Source organism: Cetorhinus maximus, unplaced genomic scaffold, assembly GCF_964194155.1.
Source record: "Cetorhinus maximus unplaced genomic scaffold, sCetMax3.hap1.1 HAP1_SCAFFOLD_864, whole genome shotgun sequence".
In the NCBI taxonomy this organism is placed as follows: domain Eukaryota; kingdom Metazoa; phylum Chordata; class Chondrichthyes; order Lamniformes; family Cetorhinidae; genus Cetorhinus; species Cetorhinus maximus.
The window spans coordinates 113,481-134,476 of NW_027596806.1; the positions used below are offsets into that span (position 1 = coordinate 113,481).

The following is a 20,996-nucleotide window of genomic DNA, read 5'->3' on the forward strand; positions in this document are numbered from 1 at the left end:
AATGTTGTTTTTGAAATGGTTTTGAAATCTGTTCTTATCAGTTTAATATCTGATACGTCCCTTATCTGGGGACCATATATTAAATTGATTTTTGGAGCAGGGAGATGGAATAGGGGCTTGCTCCGTCCACTCCACGCATCGACCCGGTATTGCAGTATCTCTGGGAACGGTGCACCCTCCCCTTTCCAGGGGATTTTCAATGCTAAAAATAGTTTTCTTACAAACATCTGCTTTCTTTACTTCTCAACATGTACATGTTCCAAAATCCAACTTTCTTTGGAAAAACTCAGCAAGTCTGGCAGCATCGGCGGAGAAGAAATCAGTCAACGTTTCGAGCCCTCATGGCCCTTCAGCAGAACTGAAGCATAGTTTCAACAAGGGAGAAATATAAATTGGTTTAAGGTGGGTGGGGGGGAAGAGACACATTGAGGGTGTGGTGTGAGCAGATAATCAAAAGATGTCAGAGACAAAAGGGTCAAAGAGGTGTTGAAGGTGGTGGTCTTTGTCTGAGAAAAGTGCTAATTAAGAATGCAAGACAGGATATTCAAAGTACAGCTCTAGTGGGGGTGGGGTGGAAAGACTAAAGGTCTTTAGTCTTTCCACCCCACCCCCACTAGAGCTGTACTTTGAATATCCTGTCTTGCATTCTTAATTAGCACTTTTCTCAGACAAAGACCACCACCTTCAACACCTCTTTGACCCTTTTGTCTCTGACATCTTTTGATTATCTGCTCACACTACACCCTCAATGTGTCTCTTCCCCCCCCACCCACCTTAAACCAATTTATATTTCTCCCTTGTTGAAACTATGCTTCAGTTCTGCTGAAGGGCCATGAGGGCTCGAAACGTTGACTGGTTTCTTCTCCGCCGATGCTGCCAGACTTGCTGAGTTTTTCCAGGTAATTCTGTTTTTATTTTGTTTTGGATTTCCAGCATCCGCAGTAGCTTTTAGCTTTTTGTTTTTATCCAACTTTCTTTCTTTCTCTCTCTCTCTCTCTCTCTCTCTCACTCACTCACCCGCAGCAGCTACACACAAAAAACACGCACGCTCACCCAACACTCACAGACAGCACTCTCATCTCACAAACACTCTACCTCACTTATACAAAAACAGCTTTCACTTGCAAATACACCTCTCAAACACTCTCTCAGCTGCACCTTTCGCCTCACAACATTTTAAACCAGCTCTCTGCTGCCGCTGCCGCTGCTGCTGCTGACACAGCAACAATCAAAACTCACACCTCAAAGCTCACACACTTTACACAGCTACTCCGAAACCTCTACATCCACATTCACACAATCCTTACATTGCACAAGGAGCCCATTCCGCCCGTCGTGCCTGCACCAGCTCTCCCGGTGAACATTTCACCTCGTGCCTTTCTCCTGCCTTCTCCACGTAACCCGGCACATGCTTTCTTTTCAAATAATCATCTCATTCCCTCTTCAATTGAACCTGCCTCCGCCGCGCTATCAGGTGGTGCATTCCAGACCCTGACCGCTCGCTGCTCCTATCGCTTTTGCTTCTTTTGCCAGTTACTTTAAACCTGTGCCCTCTCCTTCTCGATCCTTGCCCCGGTGCAAACAGTTTCTCCCTATCTACTCTCTCCAGACCCCTCATGATTTTCAATACCTCTATCAAGTCTCCTCTCAGACTTCTTTTCCCCAAGGAATACAGTCCCAACTTCTCCAATCTTACTTCATAACTCAACTTCCTCGCCCCTGGAACCAAACTCGTAAACCTCTTCTGCACTCTCTCCAATGCCTCCACTACCTTCCTAAAATGCAAGTCAAAATGCAATCCGTCAGAGTCGGCATGGCTTTACGAAGAGTAAATCGTGTTTGACTAATTTGCTAGAGTTCTTTGAAGATGTGACAAGCAAAGTGGATAACGGGGATCCTGTAGATGTAGTATGTCTGGACTTCCAGAAGGCATTTGATAAGGTGCCGCACAAAAGATTAATACACAAGATAAGATCACACGCAGCTAAGGGTAATATATTAGCTTGGATAGAGGATTGGCTAACCAACAGAAAGCAGAGAGTCAAGATGAATGGGTCTTTTGTGGATGCCAAGCTGTAACTAGTGGGGTGCCACAGGGTTCGGTCCTCGGGCCCCAACTATTTACTTGGATTCAGGAGTAGAAGGTACTATAGCTAAATTTGCAGATGACACCAAAATAGGTGGGAAAGTAAGTTGCAATGAAGAAATAAGAAATTTACAAATGGATATGGACAGGTTAGGTGAATGGGCCAAAATTTGGCAGATGGAGTTTAACTAAGTTAAATAAGTTTAATAAGTGTGCGGTTATCCATTTTGGTCAGAAGAATAAAAAGGCGACTTATTATTCAGATGGAGAGAAACTTCAGAAATGCTTCAGCACAGAGGGATCTGGGTGTCCTCGCGCACGAATCGCTGAAAGCTAGTATGCAGGTACAGCAGGTAACAAGGAAGGCAAATGGAATCGCTTCTCGGCCTCTTGGCTTAGATCAAGTGTAGTGTTGCAGGGGCGACACCATGGTCCTGCCATGGCAAGGTCGGGATGGAAGGGCGAAAACCAATCGCAATCCGAATTCATACCGTGGGTTACCTATCACCGTCCGAGTCACGGTGAACCACAGCGACGAAGGAGGATCACCTATGGATCGGGGCTTCTTCACCAGGAGGATCCTGTTGAAGGCGTGCGGCTTCCAAGCTACGGAGATCTTCACCCTGCACGACTCCCGCAAAGGTGGTTATTTTGACGTGACGTTCAAGCAAGTGGCAGACTGCGTCCGGCTCCTGAGGGTGTTCGAGGAGAAGAGAGACCTGCCGGAGATGAAGATCCTGACGGCGGAGCCGCACTTTTCTCTGCCGTTGCAACGGGAACGTGAGGTGATGGTGCATGTGTACAACCCCTTCGTCCCTGTCGCCGACGTGGTCACCTTCCTCACCAGGTACTTCGATAAGGTGGGGAGCGGCACTGAGATTCGAGACGACTTGGGGATCTGGACAGGCAAACGCCTGTTTAAGGTCACGCTAAAGACCGATGGTAAGGGAGCCATTTTCCACCCTCCTTCCAGTTTCGCTATCGGGGGAAACCGTGGCTACCTGGTCTACGCTGGGCAACCCAAGCATTGTCGCTCATGCGGCAAGGCTGGTCATGTGGCGGCCAACTGCAGCGCCTCCCTCTGCAAGATCTGCAAACAGGAAGGGCACCAGACAAAAGACTGCAAACAGGCCAAGTGCTGCAACCTGTGTGGCGAGGCAAGTCACCTCTACAGGACCTGCCCCAAACGCTGCCGTACTTACGCACAGGCAGCCAAAGCCGACCACGGGGAAGCAGAAGAAATGTTCCGTGTCACTCCAACCACCAAGGCCCCCAGGGAGCTCAACGGGACAAAGGAGGACACAGAGAGAGACAAGGTGGAGAAAGAGATTGAGGCAACAGAGAGCCAATCAACAGCACTACCCCCTGAACCTTCCAGTCCTCAGGACAGCGAATCAATGGAGGAGGAGGCAGCAGTGGAAAAGCAGCAGGGGGAGTGGCGGACGGTGAAGAACAAGAAAAGTAAGAGGGAGCGAAGAAGAAGCAAAGGCGTTTCCCAGAGAAGCGGCAAGAGGCGTCTCCCATCCGACACGGATGACAAGGGCAGCAGCTCTTCGGATGAGGAAGTGCCAGAGCGGCACCGACAGAAGAGGCGGCAAAGCTCCAGGGCGTTGGAGGACGAGACACCCGAGCTCCAGAAAATTGGAGACAACAAGGAGACCAACGCACCCCAACTTCGCCTGCAACCTGAGGAGGCCAGTGCACCACAGCCCCTGGAATCTGGGAGCAGTGAGGCAATCATCGCACCCCAGCTCCAGGAAGCCGGGAACAGCAACCCCCCAGAGGGGGTGAGTTTTGGAGAAGCTTCTCCAGCAAAGGTCATCTCAAAATCCGCTCACTACGTGAACCTCCAGATGCCACTGGAGCAGAACACGGCCAAGGAGATCTACCTCAGCCCATCCAAAGTGAAGGAATTTGAGCTCACTACGGGTATGAAGGAGCAGACTAAAGGTCTGGGACTCTCAGAGACAGTGGGTTTGGTAGGAGAATAAATGCTTTAATATGGGTTTAAAGATTGTATCCATAAATGTGCGTAGCATTAAATCTACTACGCGATGTGTTGCGACCTTGGACTACCTAGCCAAGGTCAAAGCTGACCTGTTGTTTCTGCAGGAGTGTGCGATACCGCACCTCAGCTCCTACAGGCAATGGTCACGATGGTGGTCCCACGGGCCATCGATCTGGTCGGGCGGAAACGACTCTCGTTCCTCCGGCCTGGGTATTCTGCTGCGGGGAGGCAACTTCACCGTCTCCGAGGTCAAGGAGGTGGTGGGCGGGCGACTCCTGGTAGCAGACGTAATGTACAAGAACGCTCCACTCCGGTTAATTAACGTGTACGGCCCGGCACAAGGGGCTGAGCGGCTGGAGGTTTTTCAGCAGCTCCCACTGCTGCTGGCGACCTCCAGGCCGGTCATTCTGGGCGGGGACTTCAACTGCATCATCGATGCGGCTGGACGATCCGGCAGGGCCGGAAGCAGATTGGACGCTACGTCCAGATCCCTGATGGAAACAGTTAAGGATGCCAAGCTGCACGACGTCTTCAGCAACCCTGCAGACGGAGCGCAGCGTAGATACACCTGGTCGCGGCCAGACGGGTCCATTCGTTCCAGGATAGACTTCCTGTTTGTGTCCCGTGCATTCACAGTCAGATCCACCGAGGTCAAGCCGGTGTTCTTCTCTGACCACTGCCTCCTACTGGCGGACTGCCACTTGGAGGAAGACCTGAGGGTGGGCAGGGGGGCATGGAAGCTAAATGTGCAACTGCTGACCCCAGAGAACATTGAGGAGCTCAAGAGGGATTACAAAGGTTGGAGAACCGTGAAACCCCTCTTTGAGTCCCTGACACACTGGTGGGAAGTGATCAAGGGAAGCATCAAGAGGTTTTTCATCCTCAAAGGCACCCAGAAAGCTAGAAAGGAACAGAGGGAAATGTCCCGACTCCAGGAAAAGATGCAGAATCTGCTCCGGCTGCAGTCGATGGGGGTGGATGTCAAGGAGGAGCTCCAAGAGGTGAAGGGCCAGCAAGCCTCGCACTTTGCCTCGGAGGCCTCCAAGATCATCTTCCGTTCCAGAGTCCGCTCCGTGGAGCAGGATGAGACGTGCTCACGTTTCTTCTTCCAAAAGGTACACAGAGAGCGCTCTGTGATCAGCAGCCTGAAGGAAGAAGACGGCTCAGTAAAGTCATCACGGTCCGACATTCTGAGGATCAGCAAATCCTTTTATGCCGGACTGTATGACGTGAAGCCCACGGACAGCACGGCCTCCCAGTCCTTCCTGTCCTCTATCACGGAGGTCCTAGACCACAGTACGCGGGAGAGCCTAGACAAACCGCTAACTCCTGACGAACTGACTAAGGCCCTCGAGTCCTTCGAGAAGAGTAAAACCCCCGGAAGCGACGGCCTGCCGGCGGAGTTGTATTCGGCTCTGTGGGACTTGATCGGCCCAGACCTGCTAGAAGTGTACGAGAGTATGCTCCTGGCCGGCAGCATGTCAGAATCCATGAGGAAAGGCATCATCACCCTCATCTACAAGCACAAGGGGGAAAGGGAGGAAATTAGAAATTGGCGACCCATTTCACTGTTGAATATGGACTATAAGATTCTGTCCAAGGTCATCGCCAACCGGGTCAAATCCGCTCTGGAATTGGTGATTCACCCTGACCAGACCTGCTCTGTGCCAGGCAGGAAGATCTCTGACAGCCTGGCGCTGCTCAGGGATACGATTGCCTATGTACAGGACAGGGGTGTGGATACCTGCCTCATCAGCTTGGATCAGGAGAAGGCCTTTGACAGAATATCGCACACCTACATGGGGGATGTGCTCTCCAAAATGGGCTTTGGGGAGGGAATTCGAAATTGGATCCAACTGCTCTACACTAACATCAGTAGCGCAGTCTCAATCAATGGGTGGGAAACAGATAGCTTTCCGATTAAATCTGGAGTCAGGCAGGGCTGCCCTCTCTCGCCTGTCCTTTTTGTGTGCTGCATAGAACCCTTTGCCGAGTCCATCAGGAAGGATCCGGGCATAAGAGGAGTGACGATCCCAGGCAGTGGAGGCACTCAGGTAAAAGCCTCCCTGTACATGGACGACGTCGTCGTCTTCTGCTCGGATCCGCTGTCGGTGCGCAGACTGATGCACGTCTGCGACCAGTTCGAACTGGCCTCGGGAGCCAAGGTAAATCGTGGGAAGAGCGAGGCCATGTTCTTTGGGAACTGGGCTGACCGATCCTTTGTCCCCTTCACTGTCAGGGCTGACGGCCTGAAGGTGCTGGGGATATGGTTCGGAGGGACCGGGGAATGCGTTAGAAACTGGAAGGAGCGAGTGGCTATGGTGAAAAGGAAACTGGGCATGTGGGAGCGACGCTCCCTCTCCATTGCGGGTAAGAACCTGGTCATCAGGTGTGAGGTACTCTCGCTGTTGCTGTACGTGGCGCAGGTCTGGCCCATTCCACACTCCTGCGCGATGGCGATCACTCGAGCCATCTTCCGCTTTATCTGGAGGTCGAAAATGGATCGTGTCTGCAGGGACGCGATGTACAAGCCTCTAGATAAAGGGGGAAAAAACGTGCCCAACATCGCCCTCATACTGATGGCCACCTTTGTGTGCGGCTGCATCAAGCGGTGCGTAGACCCTCAGTACGCAAACACCAAGTGTCACTACGTGCTGAGGTTCTACCTGTCCCCGGTGTTGCGAAGGATGGGTCTGGCCACGCTGCCGCGGAACGCTCCAAGTAGTTGGACCGTGCCGTACCACCTGTCCCTGGTGGAAAAATTTATGCAGAAAAACACCTTTGACCACAAGTCCATCAGGCAGTGGTCAGCACGTAACGTCCTAGAGGCCCTGAGGGATAAGGAGAGGGTGGACCCTGTGGGATGGTTCCCCGAGCAGACTGTCAAAGTCATTTGGCAGAATGCCTCATCGCCAGAACTTTCCAACAAGCACCAAGACGTAGCTTGGCTGGTGGTGAGAAAGGCCCTCCCCGTCAGATCCTTCCTACACGCCAGGAGTCTCACCCCCTCTGCACGATGCCCTCGAGGTGGCTGTGGTGGGGAAGAGACCGTTGTTCACCTCCTTGTGGATTGTGCCTTTGCAAAGAAAGTCTGGAGAGAGATGCAGTGGTTGCTGTCGAGGTTCATCCCGAGCAGTTCTGTGACACAGGACTCTGTGCTCTACGGGCTGTTCCCAGGGACACACACCGAGACAAACATCGACTGCAGCTGGAGGATCATCAACTCGGTGAAAGACGCGCTTTGGTCTGCCCGAAACTTGTTGGTCTTCCAGCACAAAGAGTTGTCCCCGACCGATTGTTGCGGACTGGCACAATCCAAAGTCCAGGACTACGTGCTGAGGGACGCACTAAAGCTTGGGGCAGCTGCCGCAAAGGCGCAATGGGGAAGGGTCGCTGTCTAAGACCTTTCTACCACAGCGCACCGAGAGACTGGGAACTGTTTAGAGCCCCTCGGGCTGTACAGATCAAAATGAAAGGCTGTAAATGACTGTAATATTGTTTGTACTGATGCACCTGGTGATACATTTTGTAAAAGTTTAACCTGGATTGTACCCTTGTAATGTTGTTTTTGAAATGGTTTTGAATGTGATTGAAGATTTTTATGAATAAAGTATATTTTTACAAAAAAAAAAAAAAAAATCTGTTCTTATCAGTTTAATATCTGATACGTCCCTTATCTGGGGACCATATATTAAATTGATTTTTGGAGCAGGGAGATGGAATAGGGGCTTGCTCCGTCCACTCCACGCATCGACCCGGTATTGCAGTATCTCTGGGAACGGTGCACCCTCCCCTTTCCAGGGGATTTTCAATGCTAAAAATAGTTTTCTTACAAACATCTGCTTTCTTTACTTTTCAACATGTACATGTTCCAAAATCCAACTTTCTTTCTTTCTCTCTCTCTCTCTCTCTCTCTCTCTCTCTCACTCACTCACCCGCAGCAGCTACACACAAAAAACACGCACTCTCACCCAACACTCGCCGGCAGGGCCGGCAGCAGATTGGACGCTACGTCCAGATCCCTGATGGAAACAGTTAAGGATGCCAAGCTGCACGACGTCTTCAGCAACCCTGCAGACCGAGCGCAGCGTAGATACACCTGGTCGCGGCCAGACGGGTCCATTCGTTCCAGGATAGACTTCCTGTTTGTGTCCCGTGCATTCACAGTCAGATCCACCGAGGTCAAGCCGGTGTTCTTCTCTGACCACTGCCTCCTACTGGCGGACTGCCACTTGGAGAAGGACCTGAGGGTGGGCAGGGGGGCATGGAAGCTAAATGTGCAACTGCTGACCCCAGAGAACATTGAGGAGCTCAAGAGGGATTACAAAGGTTGGAGAACCGTGAAACCCCTCTTTGAGTCCCTGACACACTGGTGGGAAGCGATCAAGGGAAACATCAAGAGGTTTTTCATCCTCAAAGGCACCCAGAAAGCTAGAAAGGAACCGAGGGAAATGTCCCGACTCCAGAAAAAGATGCAGAATCTGCTCCGGCTGCAGTCGATGGGGGTCGATGTCAAGGAGGAGCTCCAAGAGGTGAAGGGCCAGCAAGCCTCGCACTTTGCCTCGGAGGCCTCCAAGATCATCTTCCGTTCCAGAGTCCGCTCCATGGAGCAGGATGAGACGTGCTCACGTTTCTTCTTCCAAAAGGTACACAGAGAGCGCTCTGTGATCAGCAGCCTGAAGGAAGAAGACGGCTCAGTAAAGTCATCACGGTCCGACATTCTGAGGATCAGCAAATCCTTTTATGCCGGATTGTATGACGTGAAGCCCACGGACAGCACGGCCTCCCAGTCCTTCCTGTCCTCTATCACGGAGGTCTTAGACCACAGTACGCGGGAGAGCCTGGACAAACCGCTAACTCCTGATGAACTGACTAAGGCCCTCGAGTCCTTGGAGAAGAGTAAAACCCCCGGAAGCGACGGCTTGCCGACGGAGTTGTATTCGGCTCTGTGGGACTTGATCGGCCCAGACCTGCTAGGAGTGTACGAGAGTATGCTCCTGGCCGGTAGTATGTCAGAATCCATGAGGAAAGGCATCATCACCCTCATCTACAAGCACAAGGGGGAAAGGGAGGAAATTAGAAATTGGCGACCCATTTCACTGTTGAATGTGGACTATAAGATTCTGTCCAAGGTCATCGCCAACCGGGTCAAATCCGCTCTGGAATTGGTGATTCACCCTGACCAGACCTGCTCTGTGCCAGGCAGGAAGATCTCTGACAGCCTGGCGCTGCTCAGGGATACGATTGCCTATGTACAGGACAGGGGGGTGGATACCTGCCTCATCAGCTTGGATCAGGAGAAGGCCTTTGACAGAATATCGCACACCTACATGGTAGATGTGCGCTCCAAAATGGGGTTTGGGGAGGGAATTCGAAATTGGATCCAACTGCTCTACACTAACATCAGTAGCGCAGTCTCAATCAACGGGTGGGAAACAGATAGCTTTCCGATTAAATCTGGAGTCAGGCAGGGCTGTCCTCTCTCGCCTGTTCTTTTCGTGTGTTGCATAGAACCCTTTGCCGAGTCCATCAGGAAGGATCCGGGCATAAGAGGAGTGACGATCCCAGGCAGTGGAGGCATTCAGGTAAAAGCCTCCCTGTACATGGACGACGTCGCCGTCTTCTGGTCGGATCCGCTGTCGGTGCGCAGACTGATCCACATCTGCGACAAGATAGGATATAAAGCAGTGTAAAGTAAGTTAATAACAAATTGAGAAAGTAAATATGGAACACAAAATATTTTAAAACGAGGGCACAGGTTAAAAACATGATCCTAATTTCTGTTGAACTGAATGAGGCGAGTCATTACAGTGCGTGACCGATTTGTTTAAGTGTGCGGGCCCATTAAATTTTTTGCACAGCCGCGCAAATTTAAAGGGGCTTATGTAGCGGTGTGTCTGTGAGGAAACGTTGACTGTGACCTCTCCTCATATCTTGTATCCCACTGTGAAACCATCTTCAGCTCCCAAATTGCACTCAGACAATGTGCTATATTTGCATATTGTGCAGGAGTCGGGGGAGGGGTCATGGGGCTGCCCCTTGTCTCTGTACTTGAAAACTGTCTCTAATGGCAGCCAGGCAGCAACTGTTGTGCTTACTCAAAGCCAACCTGAAGAAAAGGCAAGACATGTTGGGTGCTGAGAGGGAGAAGCATTGCCACTTTAGGTTCTACTTGGATTTTACTGAGGTAAAAGGTGATTGAAAAAGTCAAGCATTTCTCCCCTAGCAGTTACCACTGAGGACAAATAATAGCGAGCGCTGATCTGTCACTGAGCACTGAGGCCGGCCAAGGGGAGGCATCTGAAAGCTGCAGAGAAAGCAAGAAGCCAGGATGGACGACTGAGAATACAGAAAAATACTGGCTGAGGTAGACAGCAAAAACTGTGACACAAGCTCAGGTAAGCGTGGTGTTTTGCAGTTCAAGTGCATCACTTTGTGACAGTATAGATATTTTTCACTTTCCTAGGATAAGGCTGTTCCCTTTCTAGAAGTTAGAAGCAGCCGTGCAGATGTATTTTCTGCGCTCCTTTGCTTGCCTGCTGAATAGGACTGATTGGAGGTGAAAAGGTGATTAAAAGAGAGCCGACATCATTGCAGGCTGGCAGATACTGTGCTGTGCTGTGCTGTGCTGTGCACGCAGGTGGTTTTGTTGTTTGGCTTGTATGTGACTTCTGGTTGAAGCTGAAAGATTTCTAAAATTTTGAAGGAAATAATCTTTGAGAAGGGGAGAAACATTTTCAACATTTTAACAGGATCTAAGGCTGTTCACTGTGTCGTACCTGTACTTATCCTTGCTGCCACCTGTCTTCTCACTGCTGATCATCATCTTGTGTTATTATAATGATATAATGCATTGGACCTATTTACTGTGACTTCATAACATGACACATTTCCCTTCTGGTGATGTCATGCTGACATCCCGTAAAGGAAATAGACCAACAGTCAGCCCAAAAGAAGGCCCAATGCCAAGCAAAGGAAGCCCATAACGAGGATGCTAGACAGCTCGTACAAAAGAAAGCAGGGCATCAGGAAACAACTCAACAGCAGCTGACGTAGTACTCTCCAGGTTCAGTGCAGGAGAAGTACTGGAATCAGTAAAAACTAATGCCCCTACATGTACGAACATACAACTTAGGAGCAGGAGTAGGCCACTGGGCCCCAAGAGCCTGCTCCACTATTCAGAAGATCATGGCTGATCTGATTGCAACCTCAACCCCACATTCCTGCCTACCACCGATAACCTTCCACCCCGCCTTGTTAATCTATCCAGCTCTGTCTTGAAAATATTCAAAGACCCTGTTTCCACCACCTTTTGAGGAAGAGAGTTCCAAAGACTCACTACGCTCTGAGAGAAACGCTCCTGACTTTGCCTTCCCTGTAGATGTGGAAGGAGTTTAGCTGCATGCCAGGTCAGCCGGCAAGCTCCACAGACTGATCGGCGCAGGCTTGGAGGGCCGAAATACATGTTCCTGTGCTGTACGTTTTTTTTGTTCTTTGTTCTTTGACTGCCCAAACTGAAAGCAAAGACAAAAATACAGCAGGCCTCGATCGAAGAACTCCTCTGCGCTGTGAGCTAGTTGCTCACACGGAAACTCAGCTACAAAGACTCGTGGATTGTCTCTCATGCCTGTCACGTGTTCTCCCTTGTGACTGACCGTTTCTCGAAATTTCCCATTACCTGCCAGTTACACGACACATCTAGCGCAACCATTGCAGGAAGGAACATTGCAGACATTTCAAAATGGTCATAACAGACAGTCAGACAGTGCAATGGTATTTAAGTTGCCTACATAGATCATGTTTCACTCTGAGGTGCTTCAAGGCAAAAGTGATACATGTAGTATTCACTGGAAACATTCACCGTGTGTCTTACAGCCCGAGGAGCCTATGCAAATCCCAGCCCCTTGGTGCACTATGGCTGAAAGGTCGTAGACAGCCACCTTTCCCCATTGCGCCTCTGCCCCAAACTTTAGTGCGTCCCTCAGCACGTAGTCCTGGACCTTGGAATGTGCCAACTCTTTGCAATGGAAGACCAAGAAGTTTCAGGCAGCCAAAGAGCGTCTTTCACCGAGTTGATCCTCCGGCTGCAGTTGATGCTTGTCTCGGCGTGTGTCCCTGGGAACAGCCCGTAGAGCACAGTGTCCGGACCTGTGTCACGGAACTGCTCGGGATGAACCTCGACAAGAACCACGGCCACTCTCTTCAGACCTTTTCTGCAAAGGCAGATTCCACAAGGAGGTGGGCAACGGTCTCTTCCCCACCACAGCCACCTCGAGGGCAACGTGCAGAGGGGGTGAGGCTCCTGGCGTGTAGGAAGGACCTGACGGCAAGGTCCTTTCTCACCACCAGCCAAGCTACGTCTTTGTGCTTGTTGGAAGGTTCTGGTGATGAGGCATTCTGCCAAATGACCCTGACAGTCTGTTCGGCGAACCATCCGACGGGATCCACCATCTCCTTTTCCCGCAGGGCCTCTAGGGTGATACGTGCTAACCACTGCCTGATGGACTTGCGGTTCCTCTGCATAATTTTTCCACACGGGACAGGTGATATGGCACTTGGAGCTTTCCGTGGCAGCGTGACCAGACCCATCCTTCGCAACACCAGGGACAGGTAGAACCTCAGCACGTAGTGACGCTTGGTGTTTGGGTCTACACACAGCTTGATACAGCCATACACAAAGGTGGCCATCAGGATGAGGGTGATGTTGGGCATGTTTTCTCCCCCTTCATCCAGAGGTTTTTTACATCATGTCCCTGCAAACATGGTCCACTTTTGACCTCCAGACAAAGCGGAAGTTGGCTCGCGTGATCGCCACAGCGCAGGAGTGAGGAATGGGCCAGACCTGCGCCATGTACAACACTGAGAGTGCCTCACGCCTGATGAGCAGGTTCTTACCCGCAATGGAGAGGGAGCTTTGCTCCCACAAGCCCAGTTCTTTTCTCACCATGGCTACTCGCTCCTTCCAGTTTCTAACGCATTCCCTGGTCCCTCCGAACCATATCCCCAGCAGCTTCAGGCAGTCTGACCTGCTGGTGAAAGGGACAAAGCTTAGTTCAGTTCCCAAAGGGCACGGCCTCGCTCTTGCCACGGTTTACCCTTGGCACCCGAGGCCGGTTCGAAGTGGTCGCAGGTGTTGATCGGTCTGCGCACCGATGTGTGAAAAGTGGGGAGTTGACCGTACTACCGCATCACCACACTGCCCCAGGTCCAATAGCATGGCGGAATGTATATACTGTAAAGTGCTTACTTATGAAATGTCAGCAAAGTAAACAAGGCTTGTGACGGCCTGTCACAATGCTACACCTTAGAGCGACAGCGCTCAGTGCAACCACTCCTTCACCAGCAGAATTACAGTGCGAACAACCCTTCCCAGTCATCATTGGACAAAAGGTATGACTACAACACCCAACCGATGGAACATGAAATCCGGCAGAAATCAGCAGCATCTGTCCAGAACCATGATCAGATCAAGTACGAGCACCCATTGTGAAGAAACCGATGGCGAATCAGGGAAGTACCAGAACAAGAAACACCAAGTAACCCCATCGCAAGCAGAACGCGATCTAAGACACGATCCCAGCGCAAGACTCCTACAGACAACCAGAATTGTGAGAACGTACGGCAATCTCAAACCAACTTCACAGTATCAACGAACCACCATTCCGTCCCAGGGACTCATAAGGTGATCACTTTGTACAATTGTAGGTTCAAACACAGAAGAGCAATTTGTTGTAATGTAAATAGTTCTTATTATTTAAGGGTACAGCTTGGAGTTGTTGTGGTATACCTTTAAAGAGCGTATCTAAAATTGCTGTGCATCGCCAGGCAGGGTGTGACGTGTATATACTCATGTATAATTCTCGGGCCGATGATAGGAGCTGTCCTAGAGACCTAGATATTGTTGTATATATTTCATCTCTTCAAATCAAAGAATTGAGTTAGCGATCCTCTTTGTGTCGTCGGTGTGTTTGCGTAAGGTGGAAAACACAACATGGAGGACCCCCATTTAAAGTGAATGGCAAAAGAACTAAGGCGACATGAGGAGAAACCTTCTTGCGCAGCGAGTGGTTAGAATCTGCAATGCACTGCCTGAGAGTGTGCTGGGGGCACTTTCAAGAGTGGCTTTCAAAAGAGAATCGGATAATTATCTGAAGAGAAAATATTTGCAGGGCTATGGGGAAAAGGCAGGTGAGTGGCACTAGGGGAGTTGCTCTTGCAAAGAGCTAGCACAGACACGACAGGCCGAATGGCCTCCTTTTCTGCTCTAACCAATCTAGGACTCTATGTGTGCAGCTCTGCACACTTGCTTGCTGCATTGTCACTCACGCCCTGCAAGACACGCAACTGCTTTCAAAAGCTTCTTCCACAGCAGCCTCTGACACTGACGTCCATGTGGATAGGCACAACCCTCTCCCATCTGATTGGTGGAATACTGCCGATCTACATAACTCTGATGCAGTCTCACTGAAAGAGAGAGAACAAAGGCAACTTTTCCAATTAGAAATCCCGGGACAAATATGCCAACAGTGAAACCGTCAGTGCTTAGATATATATATACATAAGTCTTTGAACGCTGTCAGTCTGCTTTAAAGGAGGGAAGGCAGATGGCACTCGGGGAAGTCAAGGGCGGCGCCGGCATCGCTTCTCGGCCTTTTGGCTAAGATCAAGTGTAGTATCTGTTCTTATCAGTTTAATATCTGATACGTCCCTTATCTGGGGACCATATATTAAATTGATTTTTGGAGCAGGGAGATGGAATAGGGGCTTGCTCCGTCCACTCCACGCATCGACCCGGTATTGCAGTATCTCTGGGAACGGTGCACCCTCCCCTTTCCAGGGGATTTTCAATGCTAAAAATAGTTTTCTTACAAACATCTGCTTTCTTTACTTCTCAACATGTACATGTTCCAAAATCCAACTTTCTTTGGAAAAACTCAGCAAGTCTGGCAGCATCGGCGGAGAAGAAATCAGTCAACGTTTCGAGCCCTCATGGCCCTTCAGCAGAACTGAAGCATAGTTTCAACAAGGGAGAAATATAAATTGGTTTAAGGTGGGTGGGGGGGAAGAGACACATTGAGGGTGTGGTGTGAGCAGATAATCAAAAGATGTCAGAGACAAAAGGGTCAAAGAGGTGTTGAAGGTGGTGGTCTTTGTCTGAGAAAAGTGCTAATTAAGAATGCAAGACAGGATATTCAAAGTACAGCTCTAGTGGGGGTGGGGTGGAAAGACTAAAGGTCTTTAGTCATTCTTAATTAGCACTTTTCTCAGACAAAGACCACCACCTTCAACACCTCTTTGACCCTTTTGTCTCTGACATCTTTTGATTATCTGCTCACACTACACCCTCAATGTGTCTCTTCCCCCCCCACCCACCTTAAACCAATTTATATTTCTCCCTTGTTGAAACTATGCTTCAGTTCTGCTGAAGGGCCATGAGGGCTCGAAACGTTGACTGGTTTCTTCTCCGCCGATGCTGCCAGACTTGCTGAGTTTTTCCAGGTAATTCTGTTTTTATTTTGTTTTGGATTTCCAGCATCCGCAGTAGCTTTTAGCTTTTTGTTTTTATCCAACTTTCTTTCTTTCTCTCTCTCTCTCTCTCTCTCTCTCACTCACTCACCCGCAGCAGCTACACACAAAAAACACGCACGCTCACCCAACACTCACAGACAGCACTCTCATCTCACAAACACTCTACCTCACTTATACAAAAACAGCTTTCACTTGCAAATACACCTCTCAAACACTCTCTCAGCTGCACCTTTCGCCTCACAACATTTTAAACCAGCTCTCTGCTGCCGCTGCCGCTGCTGCTGCTGACACAGCAACAATCAAAACTCACACCTCAAAGCTCACACACTTTACACAGCTACTCCGAAACCTCTACATCCACATTCACACAATCCTTACATTGCACAAGGAGCCCATTCCGCCCGTCGTGCCTGCACCAGCTCTCCCGGTGAACATTTCACCTCGTGCCTTTCTCCTGCCTTCTCCACGTAACCCGGCACATGCTTTCTTTTCAAATAATCATCTCATTCCCTCTTCAATTGAACCTGCCTCCGCCGCGCTATCAGGTGGTGCATTCCAGACCCTGACCGCTCGCTGCTCCTATCGCTTTTGCTTCTTTTGCCAGTTACTTTAAACCTGTGCCCTCTCCTTCTCGATCCTTGCCCCGGTGCAAACAGTTTCTCCCTATCTACTCTCTCCAGACCCCTCATGATTTTCAATACCTCTATCAAGTCTCCTCTCAGACTTCTTTTCCCCAAGGAATACAGTCCCAACTTCTCCAATCTTACTTCATAACTCAACTTCCTCGCCCCTGGAACCAAACTCGTAAACCTCTTCTGCACTCTCTCCAATGCCTCCACTACCTTCCTAAAATGCAAGTCAAAATGCAATCCGTCAGAGTCGGCATGGCTTTACGAAGAGTAAATCGTGTTTGACTAATTTGCTAGAGTTCTTTGAAGATGTGACAAGCAAAGTGGATAACGGGGATCCTGTAGATGTAGTATGTCTGGACTTCCAGAAGGCATTTGATAAGGTGCCGCACAAAAGATTAATACACAAGATAAGATCACACGCAGCTAAGGGTAATATATTAGCTTGGATAGAGGATTGGCTAACCAACAGAAAGCAGAGAGTCAAGATAAATGGGTCTTTTGTGGATGCCAAGCTGTAACTAGTGGGGTGCCACAGGGTTCGGTCCTCGGGCCCCAACTATTTACTTGGATTCAGGAGTAGAAGGTACTATAGCTAAATTTGCAGATGACACCAAAATAGGTGGGAAAGTAAGTTGCAATGAAGAAATAAGAAATTTACAAATGGATATGGACAGGTTAGGTGAATGGGCCAAAATTTGGCAGATGGAGTTTAACTAAGTTAAATAAGTTTAATAAGTGTGCGGTTATCCATTTTGGTCAGAAGAATAAAAAGGCGACTTATTATTCAGATGGAGAGAAACTTCAGAAATGCTTCAGCACAGAGGGATCTGGGTGTCCTCGCGCACGAATCGCTGAAAGCTAGTATGCAGGTACAGCAGGTAACAAGGAAGGCAAATGGAATCGCTTCTCGGCCTCTTGGCTTAGATCAAGTGTAGTGTTGCAGGGGCGACACCATGGTCCTGCCATGGCAAGGTCGGGATGGAAGGGCGAAAACCAATCGCAATCCGAATTCATACCGTGGGTTACCTATCACCGTCCGAGTCACGGTGAACCACAGCGACGAAGGAGGATCACCTATGGATCGGGGCTTCTTCACCAGGAGGATCCTGTTGAAGGCGTGCGGCTTCCAAGCTACGGAGATCTTCACCCTGCACGACTCCCGCAAAGGTGGTTATTTTGACGTGACGTTCAAGCAAGTGGCAGACTGCGTCCGGCTCCTGAGGGTGTTCGAGGAGAAGAGAGACCTGCCGGAGATGAAGATCCTGACGGCGGAGCCGCACTTTTCTCTGCCGTTGCAACGGGAACGTGAGGTGATGGTGCATGTGTACAACCCCTTCGTCCCTGTCGCCGACGTGGTCACCTTCCTCACCAGGTACTTCGATAAGGTGGGGAGCGGCACTGAGATTCGAGACGACTTGGGGATCTGGACAGGCAAACGCCTGTTTAAGGTCACGCTAAAGACCGATGGTAAGGGAGCCATTTTCCACCCTCCTTCCAGTTTCGCTATCGGGGGAAACCGTGGCTACCTGGTCTACGCTGGGCAACCCAAGCATTGTCGCTCATGCGGCAAGGCTGGTCATGTGGCGGCCAACTGCAGCGCCTCCCTCTGCAAGATCTGCAAACAGGAAGGGCACCAGACAAAAGACTGCAAACAGGCCAAGTGCTGCAACCTGTGTGGCGAGGCAAGTCACCTCTACAGGACCTGCCCCAAACGCTGCCGTACTTACGCACAGGCAGCCAAAGCCGACCACGGGGAAGCAGAAGAAATGTTCCGTGTCACTCCAACCACCAAGGCCCCCAGGGAGCTCAACGGGACAAAGGAGGACACAGAGAGAGACAAGGTGGAGAAAGAGATTGAGGCAACAGAGAGCCAATCAACAGCACTACCCCCTGAACCTTCCAGTCCTCAGGACAGCGAATCAATGGAGGAGGAGGCAGCAGTGGAAAAGCAGCAGGGGGAGTGGCGGACGGTGAAGAACAAGAAAAGTAAGAGGGAGCGAAGAAGAAGCAAAGGCGTTTCCCAGAGAAGCGGCAAGAGGCGTCTCCCATCCGACACGGATGACAAGGGCAGCAGCTCTTCGGATGAGGAAGTGCCAGAGCGGCACCGACAGAAGAGGCGGCAAAGCTCCAGGGCGTTGGAGGACGAGACACCCGAGCTCCAGAAAATTGGAGACAACAAGGAGACCAACGCACCCCAACTTGGCCTGCAACCTGAGGAGGCCAGTGCACCACAGCCCCTGGAATCTGGGAGCAGTGAGGCAATCATCGCACCCCAGCTCCAGGAAGCCGGGAACAGCAACCCCCCAGAGGGGGTGAGTTTTGGAGAAGCTTCTCCAGCAAAGGTCATCTCAAAATCCGCTCACTACGTGAACCTCCAGATGCCACTGGAGCAGAACACGGCCAAGGAGATCTACCTCAGCCCATCCAAAGTGAAGGAATTTGAGCTCACTACGGGTATGAAGGAGCAGACTAAAGGTCTGGGACTCTCAGAGACAGTGGGTTTGGTAGGAGAATAAATGCTTTAATATGGGTTTAAAGATTGTATCCATAAATGTGCGTAGCATTAAATCTACTACGCGATGTGTTGCGACCTTGGACTACCTAGCCAAGGTCAAAGCTGACCTGTTGTTTCTGCAGGAGTGTGCGATACCGCACCTCAGCTCCTACAGGCAATGGTCACGATGGTGGTCCCACGGGCCATCGATCTGGTCGGGCGGAAACGACTCTCGTTCCTCCGGCCTGGGTATTCTGCTGCGGGGAGGCAACTTCACCGTCTCCGAGGTCAAGGAGGTGGTGGGCGGGCGACTCCTGGTAGCAGACGTAATGTACAAGAACGCTCCACTCCGGTTAATTAACGTGTACGGCCCGGCACAAGGGGCTGAGCGGCTGGAGGTTTTTCAGCAGCTCCCACTGCTGCTGGCGACCTCCAGGCCGGTCATTCTGGGCGGGGACTTCAACTGCATCATCGATGCGGCTGGACGATCCGGCAGGGCCGGAAGCAGATTGGACGCTACGTCCAGATCCCTGATGGAAACAGTTAAGGATGCCAAGCTGCACGACGTCTTCAGCAACCCTGCAGACGGAGCGCAGCGTAGATACACCTGGTCGCGGCCAGACGGGTCCATTCGTTCCAGGATAGACTTCCTGTTTGTGTCCCGTGCATTCACAGTCAGATCCACCGAGGTCAAGCCGGTGTTCTTCTCTGACCACTGCCTCCTACTGGCGGACTGCCACTTGGAGGAAGACCTGAGGGTGGGCAGGGGGGCATGGAAGCTAAATGTGCAACTGCTGACCCCAGAGAACATTGAGGAGCTCAAGAGGGATTACAAAGGTTGGAGAACCGTGAAACCCCTCTTTGAGTCCCTGACACACTGGTGGGAAGTGATCAAGGGAAGCATCAAGAGGTTTTTCATCCTCAAAGGCACCCAGAAAGCTAGAAAGGAACAGAGGGAAATGTCCCGACTCCAGGAAAAGATGCAGAATCTGCTCCGGCTGCAGTCGATGGGGGTGGATGTCAAGGAGGAGCTCCAAGAGGTGAAGGGCCAGCAAGCCTCGCACTTTGCCTCGGAGGCCTCCAAGATCATCTTCCGTTCCAGAGTCCGCTCCGTGGAGCAGGATGAGACGTGCTCACGTTTCTTCTTCCAAAAGGTACACAGAGAGCGCTCTGTGATCAGCAGCCTGAAGGAAGAAGACGGCTCAGTAAAGTCATCACGGTCCGACATTCTGAGGATCAGCAAATCCTTTTATGCCCGACTGTATGACGTGAAGCCCACGGACAGCACGGCCTCCCAGTCCTTCCTGTCCTCTATCACGGAGGTCCTAGACCACAGTACGCGGGAGAGCCTAGACAAACCGCTAACTCCTGACGAACTGACTAAGGCCCTCGAGTCCTTCGAGAAGAGTAAAACCCCCGGAAGCGACGGCCTGCCGGCGGAGTTGTATTCGGCTCTGTGGGACTTGATCGGCCCAGACCTGCTAGAAGTGTACGAGAGTATGCTCCTGGCCGGCAGCATGTCAGAATCCATGAGGAAAGGCATCATCACCCTCATCTACAAGCACAAGGGGGAAAGGGAGGAAATTAGAAATTGGCGACCCATTTCACTGTTGAATATGGACTATAAGATTCTGTCCAAGGTCATCGCCAACCGGGTCAAATCCGCTCTGGAATTGGTGATTCACCCTGACCAGACCTGCTCTGTGCCAGGCAGGAAGATCTCTGACAGCCTGGCGCTGCTCAGGGATACGATTGCCTATGTACAGGACAGGGGTGTGGATACCTGCCTCATCAGCTTGGATCAGGAGAAGGCCTTTGACAGAATATCGCACACCTACATGGGGGATGTGCTCTCCAAAATGGGCTTTGGGGAGGGAATTCGAAATTGGATCCAACTGCTCTACACTAACATCAGTAGCGCAGTCTCAATCAATGGGTGGGAAACAGATAGCTTTCCGATTAAATCTGGAGTCAGGCAGGGCTGCCCTCTCTCGCCTGTCCTTTTTGTGTGCTGCATAGAACCCTTTGCCGAGTCCATCAGGAAGGATCCGGGCATAAGAGGAGTGACGATCCCAGGCAGTGGAGGCACTCAGGTAAAAGCCTCCCTGTACATGGACGACGTCGTCGTCTTCTGCTCGGATCCGCTGTCGGTGCGCAGACTGATGCACGTCTGCGACCAGTTCGAACTGGCCTCGGGAGCCAAGGTAAATCGTGGGAAGAGCGAGGCCATGTTCTTTGGGAACTGGG

The 20,996-nt window shown here is 50.9% G+C and overlaps 1 non-coding gene and 2 pseudogenes across 1 annotated transcript; all 3 read left to right on the forward strand.

Annotated features, from left to right (window-relative positions):
• On the forward strand, positions 1-180 carry LOC144674950 (U2 spliceosomal RNA; annotated as a pseudogene).
• A 7,526-nt stretch (positions 181-7,706) lies between these two features.
• Positions 7,707-7,886, forward strand: LOC144674931 (U2 spliceosomal RNA; annotated as a pseudogene).
• Positions 7,887-14,731: 6,845 nt separating this feature from the next.
• On the forward strand, positions 14,732-14,922 carry LOC144674941 (U2 spliceosomal RNA). Its single transcript, XR_013574704.1, has one exon. It is a non-coding gene; the product is annotated as a U2 spliceosomal RNA (small nuclear RNA).
• Positions 14,923-20,996: the final 6,074 nt, after the last annotated feature.